General features: G+C 43.7%; 1 pseudogene; it reads left to right on the forward strand.

Moving 5' to 3' along the window:
- The first annotated feature begins 19,484 nt into the window (after positions 1-19,484).
- On the forward strand, positions 19,485-24,057 carry LOC131279573 (gamma-adducin pseudogene; annotated as a pseudogene).
- The last annotated feature ends 270 nt before the right edge of the window (positions 24,058-24,327 follow it).

A 24,327-nucleotide genomic window follows, 5' to 3' on the forward strand; every position in this document is an offset into this window, starting at 1 on the left:
AGTGCGTAATTCAATCTACCACAGTGGGATGATTTTATGTATTGGAAGTATGTCTAAGAATTCGAGCTGTGGGAGTGGGGGTACATAATTGAGGACGTGAAAGGGGTTTTATGGTACTCATATTTGGTGGATTGGAGATATTTCTTTGCGCATTTGGAATGTCCACTGCATTGTGTGTGTATCCAAGATGGGGTAGAGGAATTATGTAAGATTTTTCTGAGGATCCAGGGTGTAAAGAGGATTCACAGTGTTCTTTGGGGAATGCTAGTGTTTTCACATGTGGGGTTGGGAATGTTTGTGGGTTGGACAGGTGGAGCTATAAAGGATATGGGGTTATGGGGTATAATGTTTGAGGAATGTACATGTTGAAGGATTGGGACTATCTGAATGCTTGTGTCTGGGTTTCCATGTGTGAGGCAGCTGTGTCTGTACATTGGCAATAGTGCAGGAGTGCTGGTGTTTGTGTGTTCTGTGTGACTCTTTCTGAGTTTTGTACTGTATATACCTGGGTCATGAAGAGACAACTCTATTTGGAGTTTCTGTGTGAAATTAAGGGTTCATTGAATCAGTGGGTTTATTCTGGGATGTAATGCTTGAGGAATTTGGTGTATATGCTTGTATATGTGTTTTCATTGTTGCTGGGGTGGTCTTGAATCTCATTGGTGTCTATGTTTGTAGCTATGGTCCAGTATGTGTGTTTGGAAGCTAAGAGCCTGTGTAGGTTGTACGTGTATTCAGAAATTGTGAAGTATGTGTATTTGATAGTTGTGTAATTGTTTGTGGATCTATTAAAGGCAGTGCATGAGATAAGACTTCATGTACTTGGTCATTTGAGAGCCTGTGTGTATATTCAGGCAGTATATTCCAGTAGTGTGTTGGTTATTCATGTTTGTATCCAGACTGATGTTGGGTGTGTGTATAGTTTTAGGAGTGGCATAAGAGTATCCAGTGTGGGTAGGGTTTTTACTATAAAAAATTAAATATAATTAGTGAGGTGTATGTGTAATTAACATATGGATGGGACTGTGCACATGTGTTCCGGAGATGCATAGCGTGACTTTGCTTCTACCTCTAGGATGGGAATGATGTATCCCACTCTTGTGCAATTACATCCTGCACACATAGTCACGTAAAAGGGGATCAGGCTAACTGTGGGTGGCTCATACTAACTTGGGATAGTTGATGGTACATATCTCTTCTCAGCTCTGGATTCAGCGATGTCAGGTTGGTAACTTGAAACTGGCCATAGGGGGAATATTTGCACTACAAATCAGGGATTCTCCTTCTCTTCCTGCAGATATAAATCAGGGATTTTTGGTCTTTTCTCTCAGAGCACCTTTCATGTGTGTGTGCTCCTCAGAATGTACATTTAGAGCAAAAACACTTGGGCAACATTGTAGGAGTTGCACTGGCAAATCTAAGGGAATTGTGAAGGGGCCATTTGTAGGTTTGGGTTCCTTGTTTGTGTGCATCCACCCTGGGTCATTCTGAATTATTTGGTTACCCCTGATCAGGTTGGTCCATATTTTAGGGCCAAAGAATTCCATTCAAGTTTGATTTCCTGCCTGTCCTCATTCAAATGGGTACAGTGCATCTGTAACTTAGCTGGGTGGAAGGTCCTGATGCATTCGTGTGGTCCCCGCACAAAGGGCCGCTGGATGTATGGAGAAGCTAGAAGATGGCTGTGGATTGCAGAACCTCATAGGTCAGTTTTCCACTAGTGCTCAGCAATCTTGAGGTTTCAGGATTCCTGGATAGGAGGACAAATGGGGCAAGTCCTGTCCCAGGAAAATATTTTTCAGCATCATCTGGACAGCCGCAGGTGCTACTGGCTTCTCTTGAGCATGACTGTTGGACAAGGATGCTGTCTTTTAAGTGTCCTGCTTTGGAAAGCCTGCAGAACCATGTGCCCCCACTCCACACCCACCCACCATCATCTTCCCTGGTAGGTAATATTGGGTACCAAAAAAGTCAGCTGTATCACTAGTTCTCAGCCAACCCATGTCCGTGGAAACCTGAGTCTTCAGGGATAGCAGGGCCTCTAGGTGTCAGTGAGGGGACACTGGAGGAATTGGGAAGGGTCTGTCCTTGAGCTAGGGGTGGAGAACAATGGGGGTTATGATGAGGTGGCACCTGGTTGGTCCAGCTAGGGGGAGATGTGGCTCTGACTCGGAACCCTTTGGACATGGACTTTTTCTCTATCTGGAAAGGAAGGCTCCCCTTGCACCGGGAATGTCATCTCAACTTCATGTTTTTCTTATAGGTTTACTGTACCTTATTTAGTTTCTCTAATTTAAATGGATCTGAATTCTACTGGGGGTGACTAGGAATGGTGGCCACCCCATGACATCACACTTGCCTCCTGCCTCCCTCAGTCCCACCCATGGATTTCCGGGCTTCACTCCTAATGGTGAGTCTCCTTAGGGCCTTTTCTCCTCTGTGATGAATTCTTCTGACCACAAAAGAAGCAGACACCCCATTTATAAATGCTCCAATAAATGCCTCCCTGTGGTACAGAGGGATTCTTGTGGCCTCCATGGCACTTTTTGTATCCTAACTTCAACTCAGTGGCAATTTGCTGTACTAATTATACTGTGCTTAACTGGAGAATGGTGCTGTGCTTGCTTTTATGATTTAAAACAGCACAAAACTGTGAATATAATTAACAGCACAGTATTATATATTTGATTTGTGGTCAAAGGGGAAATTTAAGGATGTAAATATGCTACAAGAAGAAAATTTGAAAAACAAGACAAACCTAGGATTGTACAAAAGTGAACCCTAATGTAAACAATGAAATATAGTTGGTAGTACAACTATTAAAATGTCATTTAATGAATTGTAACAATGAACTACCTTAATGCAAGGTGTTAATCGTACTAATATATTTGACTCTGTATTTTATGCATAATTTTTCTGTAAACCTACAATTTCTCTAATTAAAAAAAAATATTATTAAATCCCCCTCCAAAACCGGTATATGTTATAGCAGTTTCATTCAGAATTGAAAGGAATTAAGATGGCCGTGTAACAAACCACCATGTGGGGAGACAGAGGGTGTGCCTTGACCTGGGAGGATGGAGCATGGTCTTAGGGCTGCAGACCCCAGCCTGGCATTGCTGCCCCAATGTTGGATGCCAAGATTGAGACCTGGACGGGAGCGCCCTCACCCTGGGGGCAGGACCACCAGTGTTACCCTCCACCCACATCTCAGCTCCTCGCTGAGTGGTCCTTATGGCCAGGCCCCCTGGAGCCCCAGACTGTTCTGCTCTCCAAATGCTGATGGTGACAGGTCATTTGCCCTTCAAATTCCACACCAGGACATGGGATCCCACAGGCCCTACAGTAACGCACTGGTGAGGGCTGAGGAGACTCAGAAGGTTGTTGTGCCGCCACTGGGCAGCTGCTCCTAAAAGGAAGTCTTTCTAATTTCTGCTGCAGAAGTGTGGGAATGAAGGTGGAGGTTGTGTTCTAGGGGCCAAAGGAAGGAGCCCAGGACCTGCAGATGTGGAAAGCAGAGCAGGCTCAAGGGAGCCCAGACAAGGGCTGACAGAGGCCAGGAATTGGGATGGGGCCTGAGCCAGGTTTAGTTCTGCAGTAGGAGGTGGAGAGAGCAAGTCAAGGAGAGAAGCCCCCACCCCAGCCCTAGAGACACCCACACCTCCCCTTTTCCCAGACTCACCTCCTGGCTGCTGCTGCCTGGAGCAGGAAGCCCTGCGGGATTGTCAGCCTGGAGCTGACTAGTCTAAGTTCCACCTGCAGGCCAAGTTTGCTGCTTACCCACCCTTCCATCAGCAAATATGTTTGTGACGGACTCAGATGAGAACAAAATTAGTTATAAACCTCGATGTGATTTAGAATCCTCAAGCACTGGGACCTGACCTATTCACCTCTGAATTCTCCACAGTAGTCTTTCCAGTGTCTGCACAAAGGACACCACAAAGAATTGTTTGCTGAATAAGGATTAGATGACCAGAGAATGTGTTTTTAGCTTTCCCCCAGGGTAGGAGTGCAATAACCTGCCATAACATTCTCCTCTCCAAGTGTACAACTTGGTGAGGTAGAAGCCACAGCTACCTGTTGCAGAAGACAAAATGACAGAGCTCTTCTGTCCAGGCCCCCCTGCCCTTCCCCTTCTCACATTGCAGTGCCTCCCCCCTCTGCCCCTGGGACCTGGTTCTGGGACTTCCTTTTGAATGTTGGCCATTGACAGGTGCATGTTCTCAGACTTTCCTGCTGAGGGGGAGATGTGGAACAGACTGCGTCTCTACTAAACCCTGACATATGAGGGAGCCTAGAGCAGAGGAGAACTTTCCAAGAGGGCCAAGCTGCAAACCCTAACCCTCAGATGCCTGAGGGAAATCTACACCTATGGCTGTAATCCATTGAGCTTTGATGTAGTTTGTTTATCGGCACTATTGTGGCAATGGATAACTGGTATACCTGGAAAATAACTTGAACCTCAGTGCCCAGATTGCAGATATCCCAAAAAGAGGAATCCACTAAAGAAGTGATTTTATATGAGGAAACTGACTCCCCTTGGTGATTTAATTTTCTCTTACATTTTCAATCAACAAGTGTTTTTTGATAACTCTCATCTTTATTTTCATCCCCTGTATTAGTCAGCCAAAAGGGTGCTGATGCAAAATACCAGAAGTCTGTTGGCTTTTATAAAAGGTATTTATTTTGGGTAGGAGCTTACAGATACCAGGCCATAAAGCATAAGTTACTTCCCTTACCAAAGTGTATTTCCACGTGTTGGAGCAAGATGACTGCCAACATCTGTCAGGGTTCAGGCTTCCTGGGTTCCTCCCACCCAAGTCTTGCTTCTCTCCAGGCTCAGGGTTCCTCTCTTCCTAGGGCTTGCTTCTTTCCAGGTTCAGGGTTCCTCTGTTCCTGGGGCTTGCTTCTCTTTCTTCTATGTGATTACTTCTTGGGGCTCCAGCTTAAGACTTCTGCATCAAACTGCAACATCAAAACTGCAAAATTAAAAACCCCAACTCTGTCCTTTGCCATGCCTTTTATCTGGGAGTCCCCACCCACCAAGAGGTGGGGACTCAATGCCCTAGTGGCACATGAGATTTACTTGATTACTTAATCAAATAAACCTCTGAATCCAATATATTTTAATATACCTAGAGGAACAGACCAGTTTACAAACATAATCCAATATTTCTTTTGTGAATTCATCAATAATATCAAACTGCTACATCCCCCAATTGCTATCTGCAGAGTTCATTACATTAGCAGCACTAAATCTCATTGCTGACTGGACACCTGAGAAATTCAGTGTGTGCATGAATCCAGGCTAGTGCTATTTATTTATAGCCTGCTCGATGCTCTACAGTTTAAGTCCCACATGAGGCATCTTTACCATGTCGTTGATGCTCCATGAATAATTGCTGAATGAAGGAATGGGTGATTGTTGTCTGTTTGGCTTCTCTGAAATGCAGACTGAGATACAGAAGTTAGTGAACAAGCTGGTTAGTAAAGATTCTCTGTGAAAGGTAGAAAAGTAAAAATAAATCAGGTTTGGACAGAGAGAGAGAAGTCAGTTCTGCCATAGACCCCAAAATTGTCTCAGCTGGCCCAGATGGACTGTGGCTCTACAAAGTCTACTCTTTCCTCAGTTGAATTAAGTAGTCCAGGTCTTTCTCACCTGCCTCCATCAACCACTGGATTATGAGCCTTCCTGGGAAAGGGTGAGCCCTGGAGAAGGTGACTCCCTGTCCTGATGCAATCCTTGCAGGGGCTGACAGCCGGGCTGTCTCCCACCTACATTCCCATCAACTAGGGAAGCAAGGTGTTTAGGGCAGAGAGATTTGTGGCCCCTCCCACTGTCCACCAGACTCATCTCTTTCTCGGTTCAGAGCCACTTACATATATTCTGGGTGTGTGAGTTTGTCTTCAGGGTTGTGGGAGATGTGTTTAGGGGAAGTGGGTGTTTCTGTGTATGTAAGTTGAGTTTGTACATGTGAATTCAAGGGGTGGGGATGGCTGTTTGTATAGGATGAAAATTTCAATGGTATATGTATGTTTGAGGTAGGGTTGGAGGTTTGTGTATATATATATTTATACATATATAACATATTTATATATATGTTATATATGTATATATGTTATATATGTATAAATGTATATATACACACACACACAGACACCTGCAGGCTGTGGGCGGTGTGTGCTAGGGTTGTGAGCAGTTCATGTGACTATCAGGGAGTTTGTAGGAAGTTTCTACAGGTTTGGAGAATGTAGGGAGCTCTGGTTTAACTCTGGGCTGTGTGTTATTTCACAGAGTTATGTTTACCTTTCTAATGCATGAATTTAAGGATTGGACAAGAGTAATTTGTGGGTGTTCAGGCACCAAAGCAAGTCAAATGGCCATAGCAGTGTTTAACAGGGAGTGGCTAATAGTATTTTCTCTTCAGAGATACTGCAGAAAGGAACAACAACTATTCTGCTTAGCAACAGTCAACCACTTTGGGAAAGTGTGTATGTTTCTATGCATTTTGAGTGTATTGTGAGATACTGTAAATATGTCTGTGTACACAGACATGTATGTGAGACAAGGTAGGGTGATGGGTTTACTGAACTGTGAGCTGGATCTATGTATATTGAGAACACACATGTTATCTGTTCATAGCACCTAGCCTATATTTTTTTCTTTTGCTATATTTTTTAATTTTTTAATTTTTGTATTACCTTTTTTTTTCAATGATACATTCCTCACAGAAAATGTTACATTAAAAAATATAGAGGAAGCAGCTGTGTGGCTCAATCAGTTGGGCTCCCATCTTCCATATGGGAGGCCCTGGGATTGCGTCCTGGGGCCTCCTTGTGAAGGCAGGCTCGCCCACACACTGAGCACCGCCTGGCCCACAAGCATCATGGAGTGCGGACTCAGCAGGGTGACACAACAAAAAAGAGAGACAAGCAAAAATTACAGAAGAGTGCACAGTGACTGGACACAGCAGAAAATAAGCAAGCTGCAAGGGGGAAGGGGAAATAAAAAATAAATACAGACACAGAAGAACACACAGCAAATGGACACTGAGAGCAGACAGCACACAAAAAGACACAAGGGGAATAATATATATATATATATATATATATATATATATATAGGTGGTTCCCATATACCCCATTCCCCATACCTCCCACTCCTCCCACATGAATGTGGTACATTCATTGTATTTGATGAGTACATTTTGGAGCCCATGAATTATAGTTTATGTGGTAGTTTACACTCTCTCCCAGACCATTCAGTGGGTTATGGCAGGATATATAATGTCCTGCACCTGTCCCTGCAATATCATTTAGGATAACTCCAAGTCCCCAAAATGCCCCAATACCACACCTCTTTTTCCCTTTTCCTGCCTTCAGAAACTCCCATGGCCACTGTCTCCACATCAATGATATAATTACTCCCATTGCTAGAGTCACAATAATTCTATACTAGGATACCAGTAAACGCGCTCTAATCCATATTGTATTCCTCCATCCTGAGGACCCTGAAATGGTGATGTCCACTCCACCTCTAAATCGAGGGGACTTACATTCCACATGGCTGATGGAAGGAATTCTCCTGCTTGCAGCTGTAGACTCTCTCAGTTCCCTGAGTGGTAGTGTGGTGGTTGACTGTCTTCACCTCCCTGTCAGCTGACCTGGGTAAGTCCAATGAACCAGAGAGTAGAAGTTGCAACTCTGCTGAGGCTCAGGGCCCAGCTGGCACATAGACAGTGCAGAGATTGAAGTCTCCTGAGTATACATCAACTATGGGTTATTTTTTTTGGTATGGAGGAATATGGAGAAAGCAAGGTGGCTGGGGGTTATTTGGTGGTCCTGTTCTCTAGACAGAAGGATGGACTCTGTTCATAGTTTCTCAAGTTGGAGTTTTGTGTAAGTCTGTATTTGGGGGTAGAAGATTATCATGCGCATTTTGGGGTACAGAGGGGCATCATAGGTGAGTATTTAGGAGAATGCTGATGTGTCTGTGTCTTTTTAGGCATATTACTGTTTACCTTCACCTCCTAGGGCATCATATGTATGTGTGTTCACAGGATACAGGGGACTGGATGTGTAACATTTGGAATTAGGCAACTGTGTTGAGTATTAATAGGTGAGTTTGCCTGGAATGTATTTGGGTGTTGTCAGAGGGTCTGTGCAATTGATTTGGGGGGTTATATGAGATTTCAAGTTTTTTTGTGGGATATGAGGATATTTGTAATACATAAATGTTTGTTTACTCAGGGCTTTGGAGGACCTTATGTTTTTGTATTAAAGACTATAGATTGTGATTTTTTGTTACTTGTGTGGTTTACATCTTTTTGGACAAGGGATTCTGAGTGTATATTCAGGGATCTGGTAGGTAGGTAGCTAGCCTCTGAGACTCTTCAGGGTTCTGTGGGTTTGACTTTTACCATGTATATCCAGCAGGCACAGGGAGTCCCATATGTACGTGGTAACTATGGGGCTGTGGGGCTGTATGGGGATTTGTGGGTGGAAGATTCTGGCACTGGGTGCTTGAGCCGGGGGACCCTGAGGGATGTGAATGTAATCAGGAAATGTGGTGAGTTGGGTATTATGCTAGTGCTGCAGGTCAGGGGTACGTGCTGCTGCTGGGGGAGTGGGGACAGTTCTATGCATATGTGGGGCTGGGGCATTTGTGGGATGCTTGCAAATATACCTGGGGTGTATGTGTGTGAGCAGAGGGGGTGTGAGTATATTTCTCAGGAATTGAATTTGGATCCTTGGTGTAAGCCTATATATGCACTTTTTTTGTTTGTTTGTCATTTATTTCTCTCCCCTTCCCCCTCCACCTTCAGTTGTCTGCTCTCTGTGTCCATTAGCTTCGTGTTCTTCTGAGACTGCTTCTATCCTTATCAGTGGCACCAGGAGTCTGTGTTTCTTTTTCTTGCATCATCTTGCTGTGTCAGCTCTCCATGTGTGCGGCACCACTCCTGGGCAGGCTGCACTTTCTTTCGCGCTGTGCAGCTCTCCTTATGGGACACACTCCCCGACGTGGGGGACACCCCTGCGTGGCACGGCACTCCTTGCGTGCATCAGCACTGCACATGGGCCAGCTCCACACGGGTCAAGGAGGCCCAGGGTTTGAACCACGTACCTCCCATTTGGTAGGCGGACGCCCTATCCATTGGGCCTAGTCCGCTTCCCTATATGGACGTTTTAAAGGTGATGGGATTTTTGTTTATAAAGGGAAGTGTCTGAGGGGTTTGAAACCTAGAAGAGGATTTGTGTTTATATCAGGTGTGTGGAAGAATTTAATTGTGCATGGGGGCTCTAATTGGGTTTTGTATTTCAAAAATGAAGGGTGTTTATGTGTGTTTATTCTTAAGGTGTGAGGTTTTCTTGGGTCTTCAGGATATGTTTTTGGAGAGATTTGGTGGGTTTTATGTATATTTTGAGTATGGGGGAACATCAGGGCTTTCTGGCTTTCAGCCATTGACTATGAGAGTTTCTGGTGTGGTGTCTTCAATCAACTTGTGTGTGTATAGGAATTGTAGGAGTTGTGTATATCTGGGGGTTTGGCATATTTACAGTTTACTGTATATGAATATTTTAAGTTTGAGTGAGTTTTTTGGGAGTTACAATTCTGTTTATTTGAATTCTGGCAGGTAGTAGCATGCACACACGTGTGTATGTGTGAGCTTTCAGAGTCTGATGGTGTCACTTACAGGTGTGGCTCCAAGGAGTGCATATTTGGGGAGGTCCAGCTTGTAGCTGCGTGGATTTCAGCCCATGGCAGTCACAGTTGCGTATCTGGGGTGTGGTGATTACATATTCGTGGAAGGTTAGAAGTTATATGTGCATTCGGGAAGCAAGGAGATCAGAGGTGGTCTGAGTGTCCGCGTTTTAGGGAGTTGTGGGTCCCGTGTCCATGTTCACATGGCTTCGTGGGCAGCTGTGCAGGGTGTGTGTGTGCCCAGGACAGGGAGCAAGTAGGTCAAAAAGGCAGGTGGATGTGTGTGGGGTCCAGAAGGGGGACAGGGACCTGAAGGGGATTGTGCAGCTGTCGTATGTGACCCGAGCCTTGTGGCTCTCATCATATATGTTGCACCTCCAGTGTAAGGATGGCACTGGCTAGTACCCCTTCCTCATCAGCAGTCACTGTGCTGAAGCATGCTGGGGACTCCTAATTCCCCATCTGACACTGGAGATGGAGATCTCCCGGCCAGCTGGCTGAATCACCCCTAGAACTCTGCTTCCTAGGGCTACCTCCAGTACCAACTGCCGTAGGTGAGGTTCATCAGAAGCAAAGCTTAGATGGGGATACCTGTAGATGTGATTTATTGAGAGAATGGTCTGGAAGGTGGGAAGCAGGAGAGGTCAGGGGAAGAGACAAAGCAAGGGTGGGTTTCAACAGACAGCAGCTTCAGCCAGGTTCTGGCATGAGCTCTAGAACATGAATCTTAGAGAGACACCTAGAAGCAAGAGAGGGGCCTTTGGCACTTCCCATTGGTCACTGACTGCCAGCTGCTCCCAGGACCATGTGACTTCCAGGAAGGGGTCACCTGTGAGGACCAGCCGTGCTGACGATCACAAAGGTACACAGGGGAAGGCATCCAGTTGGATCTCTAAGGGCCTCCACTACAGAGGTTTACAGGGAAGGACAAAGAACTTCAGGGGCAGACAAAGGGCAGAACTAGAAGGGGCAAGCACTGTCTTGACTTTGGCTGGAGCTCCCTCCCCAGTTCTCAGTGCCCCAGGGGGGGTCCAGGTCTCTGAAGAGGATCATCTGGACTCTGCAGGAGGTTGAGATCATGACCTAACATCATGAGTAGCCAGTTCTTTCCCCCAAAGACTCACATTCCTCACTGTGGGGAGAAACCAGTGGTCCTCAGAAATCCTGGAGACACTTGTCCCCAGGTCCCACCCTTTCCTTCCTGGACAGATTCTTCTGAAAGTCTTTGGTACACTTGGGTCTTACTTCTTCTGGGATGGAGCTGGGGGTGGGGGTGTCAGGGGCCTCCAACCCCCTCCTTCCCAGGACACACAAGAGGGAGTCAACAAGAGGTTTGGTGAGGAAACCCAGAATCTTCCTCTACCGGCCTGAACACTGTCTGCCCTTCATCCTGTGCTTGGCCGGGCCCAAACCATAGGTCAGTCCTGGGTAAGGCCTCTAGGAGACTGTGTGCATTTTCATAGAACACAATTGCTTTCCTTTCTTTCCATAATTTTTATGAAGAAGTTGCTTTTTAAAATTTTGTTTCCATATGGGAGGAAGGGAAGTGGCATCACCTTTCTTGAAATGAGACCCCATTTTCTCTGTCCCTAAGAACATGCATAGCCAGTGACTCCCTTCTGTTCCCTCTTCTTTCATCCATTGCCCGAGATTTTCTGATTCCCCAAAACAAAATCTCTTTTTCATGGAAAATCTCCCATGTACCAGTAAAACCCCTGGGGCCAGGGGCGACTGACCACCAGTACAGACTCGGTGGCCAAGGGCCAGGGGCCAGTCCTGGGCTGAGGAGGGGCAGGGGCATTTAGTTAGCAGTCAGAGGCACATGGGTCCTGGGGGTTAGACATGTCGTGAGGGGACATGGGCTGATGGGGCAAGTCCCTGGACGGGATCTAAAGGTGGAGGAGCTCCAGAGCCTGTGGTGGAGGACGACTAGGGAGGCTGTGTCTCAAGAGCCTTAGCCCTGGTACCTTCACTGACATGTGGACATAGCTAATGAGCCTGGGCCTTAGGACAGAGAGCTGAAGGTGTGGTCACATGCACTTAAATCTGGTGCTGGAGGACCCTGTGAGAGCGTGGCAGGGGGGCCTCATCACTGCTCCCAGGGGCTTAGGAAGGGACAAGGTCAAAGGCCATGATATGACCACTGGAGAGCTGAACTTCAGGCCAAGCTGCTGGGACGTAGCCCTTTTGGTGGCACTCTGGTTGCAGGTGTGCCTAAGAGGCTGAGGCTCGAGAGAGCGGAGGGCGCCTGCTGAAGGGCCCAGGCAAGGGAGGTAGAGCTGGGGAGAGGCAACGGAAACAAGATCCCCCAGACCAAGAGCTGAGGAACAGCAAGACTTGGAGGTGGGGCGAGAACAGGAGGATTCAGCAAAGGGGACTAAGGAGCTGAGAGAGAGAGGAAGAAAAGACCAAAGCTCTCAGGGCAAGGCTATCGTGGAAGGAAGCTGTCATTTAGTAGAAGAGGTTACATTTCCTCAGAAAATCCAGGGATTTGGCCTCCTCTTGGATCTTCTGTTCCCAGATCTCAGACCAATTGCGTTCCCACACACAGATCCAGGGGTCAGGAAAAATACAGAGCGACTCCCTCACAGCTTTGGAGGTTGGCTGTCTTTGGGAAGTCTGGCCGAGAGCTTGCGTTCTCTTGAACCCTCTTGTGCTTGTTTCCACTGACAGATGAGCAACTGAGGTGCAGAGCCTGCTTTGTAAAGAAGCAGCTTATTAAACAAGAGTTCATAAAATATCAGGAGACAAGGTATATATTAAGTATCCTTGGTCACTAAAGACAGCAAGATTCCCTCCCCCCCACCCCCATTCTAGAGCTGGAAGGTAAACAACACTTCAGCAGGGATGTGTGCCATCTTTTCCCTCAGGAGAAAACCCCTGGTGGCAGTGGCTCCCAACAGTGGACTCTGTCCTCCAGTGCCTGTTGAGGTGTGGAATATACAAATTGTCCTAACAAGGTATATTCAAATTCTATTGCCAAAGTATAATTTGAAGAAAATTTCTGGTTCTAACCTACCTGGCAGAGTCCTACAATGATTCCCATATGCATCCCGGCTCCCATTCCCTTCTATTAGTTTCCCCACATTAGACGATCTTGAATCCTACATTCTACTTCTGTTACTATTCAAGGTTTTCCCTCTTTTACTTGGATTCCTGAATATTTCCTGGAAACAGGTCTCTTTCTGGTTCCTGAACTTGACTTCTCATCCTGGAAACTGCAGAGAGCTGTAGTCAGTGCCAAGCTGTGGGATGAATTCAGTAGACAGTAAATCTGTAGGGTAGGGAGTGTTATCAGAGTCCCTGGAAACCCTCAAAACCTTGGCAATTCAATTTTGGCTTTTCCCCATGGGACAGGGTTTGGGCTGAACTAGAGGAAAGACTGTGCACTGCACTTCACCAAGGATATCACACCTGTGGGGGTGGACAGGTACCCAGTGCTAGGCTGACCTGGGGGATGAGAGGAAGTGACACAGGTCCTAGGGCTGAGGATGCAGCTCTGAAGTCAATGCCTCCTGTATGGAGTAGGATGACCTCAGGCCTCATTTCCCTGCTCAGAGCCTGGCACAGTGCCCATGCTTCACTCCCCACCTGATAGGAGAAGCAGCCCTGTGATCAAGGGCAGCAGCTCAGGATGAGTTGCTTGTGCCCATGGCTACTCCTGCCCATGGGCCACAGACCAGCCCACCCTTTCTGAGATTCAGGTTCATCTTCTCTCCAGTTGGAGCACACACACCATGGGGGTGAAGAGGGAGGGCTAAGTAGACATCTCTGAGCATGAGCTCCGTTTTGACGTTTCTAAGCCAGTCCCTCAGCATGGGACCCTCAGCCCTGAGCCTCAGGTTATAGCTCTGTACATGAGTACAATACCTTACCAGGTCCCAGGAAAGTCATGTCAGGTATAGAATGGGCCTCGTGCAGTTCCTAGCACAGAGTGGGAACTTAGTGGAGGCTGACAGTGGTGTCATCATCGTCACTGTAATGCCCTGAGGTGGTCCTAACCTCTCCTCCTCCACGAGGCATAACTGCCTCTGCTCCTCATGCTGGAACCTGGGACCCTAAGGTCCAGTCCCCTGGCCCCACAAATTGACATTAGCTTCATTGGGGACCCTGCATCCGAGGAGACTTCACACCACCCAAGGACCTCCAGGACCCAGGCCTGGGAGGTGCTTGTATGCTGTGACCCTGCCCCCACCTCCTTGACTGGGATCCCACCATGACAAGAGCCTGCAGGTGAAACTAGTCCAAAAGTTGTATGCTGAAAACCACAGTACAGTTTTGAAAGACATCAAGGAACATGTGAACAAATATTTTGGACTAGTTTCATCACAGACTTACATCTAAAAATTATTTTCTTTTTCATGAGGGATTACAGGTGGCATTGCATTTTAATTTGTTTTCATGTGTTTGTTGCAATTGTAGAGAAAACTATTTTTCTCCTTTTTTTCTGATCTCTTGCAACCTGTTCAAATTACTTAACTACTTGAGGATGTTTTGTGTAGATTCCCTGGAATTTTCTACATAGACCATGTTATCTGCAAATACGGACAGTTGTATCTCTTACTTACTTTAGAGACATCTAGTGGTCATGGATTGGAAGAGTAACATAGAAAAGATGTGATATTCTTCCAAACTGATATATACGGGTTTCACACAATTTCTTTGAAATTCCCAGCATGAGCCTCTGTAAATACAGACTGTTTTCTAAAGCTCATATCAAAGTTAAAAGAACTGCAAGAATTAAAATAAATCTGAAAAAGAAGGAAAAACTGGGAGGAAGTACACTACCTCAAGGCATACTAAATAACTGCTTACACCAAGACTGTGTGTTTTTGCAAAAGAGACACATAAATCAAAGAAACAGAATAGAAAGAAGAGGAAACCCAGAAATAAACATGCATGAGTACAGACAACTAGTTTTTGAGAAAGATATACACAATGGAAGAAAGATATTTTTTCAATAGAAGGTGCTACAGCAGTTTGATAGCCAGAGCACAAAAGGGAAAGAACGAAGGACTAAGAACATCAACCTGAGAATCATCATAGTATAATAGGTAACCAGTACAGATCATAGCTTTTATTACAATATACAAAATATAAATAGTTCAGAAGATATTTTAGAAGAAAATTTTGGGACATAGGATCCAGTGAAATGTTCTTAGATATGACATTAACAGCACGATTCATTAATACAAATTACATAACTGGACTTCTCCAGAATCAAAAAGTGTTGCTTTGTGGAAGATCTTCTTAAGAAGATGAAATGACAAGGTCCAGACTGGCAGAAATGTTTGCCAAACACATATCTGCTGAATGAATGATAGACTGTATAAAGAACTCTCAAAGCTCAGCTGTAAATACTCAAACATTCCATTAACAACAAGGGCATAAGACATGAGGAGACATTACACTGAAGAGGAAGTAAAGATGCTCTATAAACATGAGAAAATATGTTCAACAATGCAAGTCACCACACCATAACAATACAGAGGTAAATACCTATTAGAAAGGCTACAATAAAATACAGCGATTATTCCCAATGTTGTCACGGATGGAAAAAAACTGGATTTATCATGGATGGCAGTCAGGACTGTCAAATGGTATGGATGATCTGTAAAATAGTGTGACATTCCTTAAAACACTAAAAATGCACTAACCAAAAACCAAGCAATTGCAGTCCTGGGCTTTTTCCTCAGAGACAAGAATACTTCCTTGCATGCAAATATATGTGTTATATGATTACTTAGGAAAACTTAAGCTATAATAGCCCAGATTTAAAACTCCTAAAGTCCTTGATATTCTTCAACTGATAAATACTAAACAAACTATGGTACATCCATAGCATGGAATGATACTCAATATTCCATAAGAATATAAATGTAAAAATCCTAAGCAAAATACTAGTAAACCAAATCCAAAAGCACATTAAAAGATTATACACTACAACCAAGTGGGATTTATCCCAGTAATTCAAAGGCGTTTCTACATAGGAATATTAATTAATGTAACTACCACATGAATAGAATGGAAGATCACCTGAAATGACACAAAAAAGGCACTTGACAAACTCCAGCAACCGTTCTGGAATGAAACACACAGAAAACTAGAAATAGAAGGAAACATCCTCAGAATCATAAAGGGCAGATATGAAACCTCTGGAATAAGACATACTCAATAGTAAAGACTGAGCGCACATTTACAGGGAACATGGCGAATGGGATAGGCGATAAGGCTCAGCTCTCACTAAAACAGTGGAGAAAGAGCCAGGGCTGCCTTGAAGCCTGCTTTGGGGAACAGCAAAGCAGGACACTGCTTTAAACTCGCAGGAGAGTGAGGGCCAGAGAGATGGACAAGCCAAAACAAGTAATCGTGAGTTATTGGGCCTCCCGGCTGCCTGGATATTAAGCAAGAGCAAAACTCCTGGCGGATTATATCAACCTTAGGGCAGAGCAGTGCTCTTCCTCCCTGCCAGCGCCTTTGGATATATACAGAAGGGGAAGGTGCTCTGAGCCCTCTGGAGGGCGCTGCACAGGTAAGGAAGGCAGGGGAAATCGGGGGTCGCTTGCCTCGGTGGCTGGGAGCGGCCCACGTACCCTGCCCTCAGGACCAAGTGCCTAGTGGAGCCGCGGGCTCCTAGCTCCAAAGAGGAGTGTGAGGGCAGCTCACCCATGAGGAAGAGGGTCTGGAAGCGAGGAGAGCGATTTCTTTCCCGAGAATTTAGTCAGCTGGGCCCCGCTTGAATCTTGGAAGGGACCCTGACTCAACTGGGAGAGGGGAGGGGGATCTCCTCAGAGAAGCTGCCACATCCTGTCAAATGTGTAGAGAGGAATTGCATCAGAGAAGAGGCAGAGACAGGCGGCTGATCAGAGGGCTCCAGCGACCTGCAGGGAATCTTCAGGGAATCTGCAGGGAATCTAACCTGCCTGAGGGAAAGGGGTGGATGCCTTCCCACAGGCTAATCAACCTAGGGAGGCAGAAGAGCTCAGTGCAAGAATTCTGCCTAGCGCGTGTGAGGTCCCTGGTGCAATTCCTGCCTCTTCTTTGAGAATTCAGGCATCTGGCTGAAACTTGATGACAGGAAAAAATACAGACATTCTCTTTGTATTAGCTTTTCTCGGATCTCTTACATATTAAAAAAAAAAAAAGTTCCTTTTTAAAAATTTCCCTAATTTTATTGACTAAAACTGGTTCAAAACTTGCCTAGGGCAGGCTACAGGGAAGTGATTGATGAACATCAGCAGCCTGAAAAGATACTTAAGGGTCTGAGAGAAAGATGTTTTTCCATGTTTATTTTTGTTTGTTCGTTTTTAAATTTGTTCCTTCTGTCTCCTTTTTAAAAATGATTCACTGCTGTCCTGTTTCTTGTTTGTTGTGTTTCCCCTTTCTTTTTTCCTCTGCTTGTTTTTCTTTTTTTTATTCTTTTTTAATTTTGTTTACTGATTTACTCTACCTGTACCATTTTTTCTCTCCTTCATCTTTATATTTTCTGTTTTCTATTGTTGTTCTTTCATTCCACCTTTTATTTGGTCTACAATTTTTGTTGTTTCTTTTTCTCTTTCATTTTTTCTCTATTTACTTTCTTTTTTACTTTTTTCTTTCTCTATTTTCTCTTCTCTTGTCCTCTCTTCTCACCCTTCAGCCTTTTACTTCATTCTGTACATTTTACTCTATTTTGTTTCTTCTTTAATTGTTTCTAATCTTATTTGTCTGTGCTTCTTATTTGTGTTAATTTATCAATTTCCTACATCTTGTACTGTTCCTCTCCTGCCTTCTTCTATTATTATTGCAATTATTCTTTTTCATTCCCTTTCTCTGGTCCTAATTGCTTTTCTTTCAAGGAAACATAGACAACAACAAGAAAAGAGAATAAGAGCAATGAAGGGTCAAAGTGAAACCTTACCACACACACAAAAACAAAAGCAAAATAAAATCATAGAATAGAGAGAGATGCCAATCAAATGAAAAGATCCATCAAGATAAACAGATGTGTAGATTCCAAAAAAAAATTTCCAACCCATACTAAGAAACAGGAAGACATGGCACAGTCCAACAAACAAACTAAAAACCAGGGAGATGCAGAACATGGAACAACTAATCAGAGATGTCCACAAAAATATCATGAATCAACTTAATGAAGTGAAGGAAGTGATTAAGAATATTGAAAAGATACTGGAAGAGCATACTGAAAAAAATTGTAAACATACATAAAAAGATAATGGATATGATGGCGATGAATGGCACAATCCAAGAAATAAAAAATATACTGGAAGCACATAATAAAAGATTTGAACGGGCAGAGGAAAGAATCAGTGATGTGGAAGACAGTACATCTGAACTCAAACAGATAATAGAACAGATAGATAAAAAGATAGAAAAAATTCAGCAGGGACTTAAGAATTTGAATGACAACATGATACACACAAATATACACATTATCGGCATCCCAGAGGGAGAAGACAAGGGAAATGGGAAAGAAGGAGTGTTGGAGGAAATAATGGCTGAAAACTTCCCAACCCTACTGGGGGAGATGGGCATGCATGTCCAAGAAGCACAGTGCACCTCAAACAGTATCAGTTCTAACAGGTCTACTCCAACACGTATACTTGTCAAATTGTTGAATGCTCAAGACAAAGAGAGAATACTCAAAGCAGCAAGAGAAAAGAGAACCATCATGAAAAAGAGAAGCTCAATAAGATTAAGTGCTGATTTTTCACCTGAAACCATGGAGGCAAGAAGGCAACAGTATGACATAGTCAAGGTGCTAAAAGAAAAACATTTCAGGCAAGAATTCCCTATCCAGCAAAGCTGGCATTCAGAAATGATGGAGAGTTCAAAATATTAGCAAAGACTGAATGCTTTCTCCCTAATTTAAAACCAAGTCAAAGATGCCCACTTTCACCAGTGCTATTCAATATTTTACTGGAAGTTTTAGCCAAAGCAATCTTGAAAAAAAAAAAAAAGGAAATAAAAGATATGCTAATTAAAAAGGAAGAAATAAAGTTGACCCTATTCACAGGTGGCATAATTTTGTTTATAGAAAAATCCCAAAGAATCCACTAGAAAGTTCTGACAACTTGTAAACAAGTTCAGCAATAAAAGATAAGCATTTAGACATCATTGGGTTTCTATATACCAGCAATGAACAACATAAGTTGGAAATCAAGAAATCAGTTCATTTACAATAGCAAATAAAACCATAAAATACATATGATAAATTTAACTGAATTGAATGACATGAACCCTGAAAACTATAAAACATTGCTGGAAGATATTAAAGAAGAACTACATAATTGGAAAAACTTCCCATGTTCATTGATTGGAAGACTTAATATTGTTAAGTTGTTGACACCACCTAAAACAACGTATGAATCCAGTGCAATCTCTATCAAAATTCTAGAAGCCTTTTTTGCACAAATGGAATAGGTGACCTGAAATGGATAATGAAGCAAATGGATTGTAGGCCAATCTCTCCCAAACACACTTAAGAAGAAATTCCAACTACAATTTTATTAGGAAATAGAATTCATTAATCTAAAAATATTACTATAGACCAAGACCAAGTTAGGTGTATGCCAGGAATCTAAGATTAAACTAACATTAGAAAATTTAGTTTCCGCCTCCTTCCAGCAGGAACAGGAGGCACCTTGGCTAGGGTTGGCTGTGGTACCTTAACAAGGGAATGTGCAGTAGTGGGGAGGACAGCAGCATGTGGGGCTGAGGGGGCTTCCAATTGGCTGTTCCCATGGACTTAGATAACCAGGAGAAATGACAGAATTAAAGTATGAGTTCAGATGGCAGTCAAGGTGTGATCACTCCTCCTCCTCCTCCCAGGGTGACTCACAATGAGAAGTGTTTGACCACATTAATGAAAATGACTGAGAATATATCAGGGAGAGGAATATGTGTCCTGATCTACGATGGGATTTCAATATGATGGAGCAGAGGAAAGGAGTTACTCAGATACTGCAGAGTTCTACCTTTGGGGAAGACCTGAATTGTCATATTTTCTTAGTACTTACAGTTACAAATGACAACTGAAGGCGTGCTGAGTTCCTAGCCAGGGGAACCCTGTCACATTCCCAATGGAACAGCAACAATCTCCCAAATGCAACAACAAAGAATATGAAGAAGGGTGGTCCAATGAGGAGCACATGATACTGATGACTATGCTTATGAGCCTGTGTGCCTGAAATTTCAACTAGGCCTAGAGCTGCAGGGTACCTAAGAGTTACCTCCTGAGAGCCTCCGTTTACTCAAATGTGGCCACTATCTAAGCCAAACTCCGTATGTAAATGCATTACCTTCCCCTCAGCAAGGGACATGACTCCTGGGGATGAGCCTCCCTGGCACTGAGGGATTACTACCAATCACTAGTTGGTGATGCAACTAGAAAGGGACCTTGAATAAAAGGGGGAAATGGTAAAGATAAATGAGCTTATATGGTTAAGAGTCTTCAAAAAAGAGTCAGGAGGTCATCACAGGGGTTGTGCTTATGCATGCTCCAGCAGGATCGCAACACCCCAGCAGGATCCCAACTCCAGATACTGGTGCTCCTGAGGGCTATGGGGACACACAGGTTCTATGATCATGGTGGCTGGCTCTAAAGTTCATTGCCTTGTTAGTGGGCCCTACCTGGTAGTTTGTGTTCCTGAGTGTGATGGTGTTGGACTCAGATGTGAGCTTTCTACACATGCCTCTTCTATCACTTTTACTGAACCTGTGGTTGGTTCTGGGTTTGGTGTATACCCAAGAGAGTTCAATCTCTAAACTGGCCAAGTGCCAGTTGGGCCCTGAGCCTCAGCAGAGTTGCAGCACCTACTCTCCAGTTTGTTGGACATGCACAGGTCAGCTAACAGGAGGTGAAGATGGTCAACCACCACACGAGGGAACCGAGTGTGCCTACCACTCCAAGCAGGAGAATCACATCCAACAACCATGTGGGATCTAAGCCCCCTCTTGATATAGAGGTGGAGAGGACATCACCAACCAAGAGTCCACAGGATGGAGGAATAAAATATGGATTAGTGTGAACTTACTGGTATGCTACTATAGAACTATTGTGACTAGTAAGGGAAGAAACTGTAGCAATTATCTGGAGAAAGTGGCCAAGGTAGTTGCTGAGGGTATGGAGAGGGAAGTAGAGGTGATATATGGTGGCATTTTATTGCAGGGACAGATGCTTGATATTATATATCCTGCCATAACCCATTGAACGTACAGGGGGAGAATGTAAACTACAATGTAAACTATAATCCATGCAGTGCAGCAATGATCCAAAATGAATTCACCAAATGTAATGAATGGGCCACAGTGATGAAAGAGGTTTTTGATGTGGTAGGAGTGGGGTAGTGGGAAGTGGGGTATGTGGGAAACTCTTATATTTTTTAATGTAACTTTTTTTTGTGGTTTCTGTACCTCTTTAAAAAAACACAATTTATTATTCAAAAAATAAAATTAAAAATTAAATAAAAAATTAAAAAGAAACAGTCTCCCAGGTACAGTGGCGGGGACCGGGAGGGAGTGAGGGTTCAACAGTGAGCCCCTGATGCTAATGACTATGCTTGTGAGCTGATAAACCTAAAATAAGAACAAGGCCTAGAGCAACATTGTGCCTGGGAATTTCCTCCTGTCAGCCTTCATGTTACTCAAATGCGGCCAGTCTCGAAGCCAAACTCAGCATGTAAATGCAATGCCTTCCCCCCAGCGTGGGACATGACACCCGGGGATGAGCCTCCCTGGCAACGAGGGACCACTATCAATTACCAACTGATGATGCAACTGGAAAATGACCTTATACGGAAGGTTCAATGTGGATCAGCAGAATAGCCACGTCTACATAAAATACCATGACTTTAAAATGCTGTTTGGCCTAAAGTAAGGGGGAAATGGAAAGGAGAAATGAGTTTATATGGCTACGAGTTTCTAAAAAAGAGTCTGGAGGCTGGCAGAAGGATTGCCCTCATGCACAACTGAGCAGAGTCAGAGAGACAGATAAAGCAGATACAACCCCCAGATATTGGTTCCTTTGAGGGCTAAAGAGACCCATGGGAGTTATGGTCATGGCCGTTGGGGTTAACTACCAGGGCAGATGGCCCCTCTTTGGAAATGGTGTTTATGTGTGATGAATCTGGACTCAGATGGGATCTCCCTTCATAAGACTTTCATGCTAATGTGCTGGAGGTGCAGTTAATGTTGGGGTTTAAGATATATTTAGGGGATTTGAATCTCTGGACTGACAATGTGATAGCCAGGTCCTGAGCCTCAACAGACTCCAGCACCTACAATCTGATCTATTGGACTTACCACACTCAGCTAAGATGGAGTTGAAGAAGGACAACCACCACACCATGGAGCCTAGAGTGATTACAACTGAAAATGGGAGGATTGCATCCAGCATCCATGTGGAATCTGAGCCTCCTCTTGACATAGAGGTGCAATGGACACAACCAATCCAATGTCCACATAGAAGAGGTGGCATTGGATTGGGAAAAGTGGACATGGTGGACGATGGGTATGGGGAAAGGCAGGAAGAGATGAGAGGTGGAGGCATCTTTGGGACATGGAGCTGCCCTGGATGGTGCTTCAGAGGTAATCACCGGACATTGTAAATCCTCACAGGGCCCACTGGATGGAATGGAGGAGAGTATGGGCCATGATGTGAACCATTGTCTATGAGGTGCAGAGGTGCCCAAAGATGTACTTACCAAATCCAATGGATGTGTCATGATGATGGGAACGAGTGTTGTTGGGGGGGGGGGGAGAGGGGGGGTGGGGGGGTGGGGTTGAATGGGACCTCACATATATATTTTTAATGTAATATTATTACAAAGTCAATAAAAAAACAAAAAAAAAAGAGAGAAGTGACATTTCATATTCTTAATTATTTTAACTTATTTGTTCTCTTATGAGGTTAAAATCATTATCTATGATTGTCTATTTCTCCCTTTACTTAAGTCAATTTTTGTATTTTTCAGAATGTTATTATATTTACATTAAGGATTTTTGTGTCTTTTATTGAATTGTGTCTTTTATCATATCTAAATGATACTTTTTTATCTCTGAAATACACTTTTTGTTTTAAAATCTACTTTTAAAAATATTATTAATATAGCCACAACTCCTTAATTATATATAGGGTTTATATGATGTGTATTTTTCCATTCTTTTGGCTTGATCCTGTCTGTGACCTTCTATTTAAAGTGATTGCCTTACAAAAAGCTTTATTCCAATCTGGCAATCTCTGTTTTTAATTATTTGAGAAAGAAATGCCTTTAATGACTGTTGTTTTTTTGTTTGTTTGTTTTAACACTTCAGCCCTTTAAAATTATCATTCCATTGTCTCCTTTTTTCCATTTTGTTTGATGAGAATTCAGCATCATTCATATTTATGTTTTACTCAATAAAGTATATCATTTTTGCTTCAAAAAAAAAAATTAAACAGAAATAGAACAGATGGAGAAAGGCCACAGCCCAACTGGATTATGAGCATTACAACAGATTGCAGACGGCATCACAGCCAGCCCTTTCTAGGCTTTACTTCATCTCTCCTCTGTCCTGTCATGGCCAAACCTATTCACTACCTTCCTGGTGAAGACAAATCCTAATATGTAAAGGGAGAAAAACTTATGCATTGTAAACCTGCCTGCCTATAAGGATTTGTTCACCTTTTTGGATGGGCACACCTGGAAAAACATATCTCAGAAAGAATGAGGAGCAGGACTTCATTGTAATAATTCCTAAATGCTTATCTTTTTCTGAAGCCACAGCCTCTAACGTGGGAAAGTAATATAATAAGAGATATAGGTTGACCAGCAAAGTAGTCATTTGAAAGCTGACCATAAATACAGAATTGAGTCCGTGTGCTGCAAACTATTCAACTAGTCCTGATGTTAAATGTGTGACATACATCCATACCCCTGCAACAGGAGCTGTGTTCTCCATGACATGTGTCTTCAATCCATTTCTCAAAGTCCTTGATCCTGGAAGAAGTCACCTACTACAAATTTCAAGGGTTACTTGAACCAGAGGAGAGAACTCAACTGCAGAAAGTTCTGGAGCCAAGTTGCAAAGTGCTGGCTCTCAAGAATTATGGTGTGGTAGCTCTTAGAGAAACAGTTGAGGAGGTTTTTCACTATATATTTAATGCACAGATGCCTATGAAATGCAGGTGTGAGCATTAGCAGAGGAAGGTGGAGTAGACAATCTACTTTTACTGGATCTTCAGAAGCATAAAGCATTCAGTTACACAGTTACAGGTTTTAGAGGAGGAGGTGTAAATAAAAGTGTCCATAAAAAAATGGAATTTTGGCAAAATTAAGTTTGAAGATGGCCTCAGAGTAAGTCAGGCAGGGTGATGCTCTCTTACAAAACAGAGAGGGGTAATAATTGTCCAATGGAGCTGCTTTGGGGATCTGCACACCAGGAGAGTGACATATGTAATGTTTAGGAGAGAATCGAGACAGTGAGGTGAAGAGGCCAAATGAAAACTAAAAGTTACTGGCCCGACAACTGGGAATGCCACCGTGTACTTCATTCTCAAGGGAAAAGGCCTTGGCAAAACATGCGACTGAGAGCCACCAGAGGAGGGCAAAGTCATATTCATCCCTGAGAAGTGGGAGGGTGTG

The sequence above is a fragment of the Dasypus novemcinctus genome, chromosome 8 (assembly GCF_030445035.2).
Source record: "Dasypus novemcinctus isolate mDasNov1 chromosome 8, mDasNov1.1.hap2, whole genome shotgun sequence".
In the NCBI taxonomy this organism is placed as follows: Eukaryota; Metazoa; Chordata; class Mammalia; order Cingulata; family Dasypodidae; genus Dasypus; species Dasypus novemcinctus.